Source organism: Sinocyclocheilus grahami, unplaced genomic scaffold, assembly GCF_001515645.1.
Source record: "Sinocyclocheilus grahami isolate Dianchi unplaced genomic scaffold, SAMN03320097.WGS_v1.1 scaffold12583.1, whole genome shotgun sequence".
Lineage (NCBI taxonomy): Eukaryota > Metazoa > Chordata > Actinopteri > Cypriniformes > Cyprinidae > Sinocyclocheilus > Sinocyclocheilus grahami.
Window position 1 is genome coordinate 4,355 of NW_015514498.1, and position 665 is coordinate 5,019.

Below are 665 nucleotides of genomic sequence, written 5' to 3' on the forward strand. Positions count from 1 at the left end.
GTTAGAAAATACGAATTGTTTTACTTAAAGTTGGGCCGAGATTACTGCTCAGTTTATGTAAACACTTTGACTATAATTTTCATTGGTGATGCCAGGAAAGAATTTGAGCTTTTTCCTCTGAGGGATTAGATAGTGTCCTCCAAATGTAATGCGGCAACACTGACAGACAAGCTATTTAAGACCACTACACATTCCACATAAGCTGTTGAGTTTGGACGAAAGCAGTCTGTCAAACAGACGAATGACTCACAGGTTAAGACAAGTATGTAGAGCAGTACTGAGGACTATTACATAACAGCTGGGACCCAGCCGCACCCTGATACAGGCCCATTATAGCGCCGCAGCACAAACTAGATTTACGCTTGATTTCTGTGGTATGTTTTGGCTTCTCTGGTATTTTTTTCTCTCTTTACTCTTTGAAAGGAAGAGAATTTGGATGGAACAAAAGCTAAAAAAGGAAAACCAAAATCAGAGATATTATGCTGGGATTTTAGCCAAATATGGATAATTTGACTAGTGTTGCTGCCCATGACAGCTGTAGGCTATGTATTAAGTTTTTTATGAAATGTGGGAGAAGTTATTAAATGTGGGATAGAGGAAGACTAACAGTGAATGACAAACTGATTTTTTACTGATCTGATTAAAAGTCTGATAAAAAAAAAAAA

At 37.4% G+C, this 665-nt stretch overlaps 1 protein-coding gene across 1 annotated transcript in view; it reads right to left on the reverse strand.

Annotated features, from left to right (window-relative positions):
• Positions 1-665, reverse strand: part of LOC107578895 (talin-1-like) — a 5,036-nt gene that overhangs the window by 3,628 nt on the left and 743 nt on the right. The gene's annotated exons all lie outside the window — the stretch shown is intronic.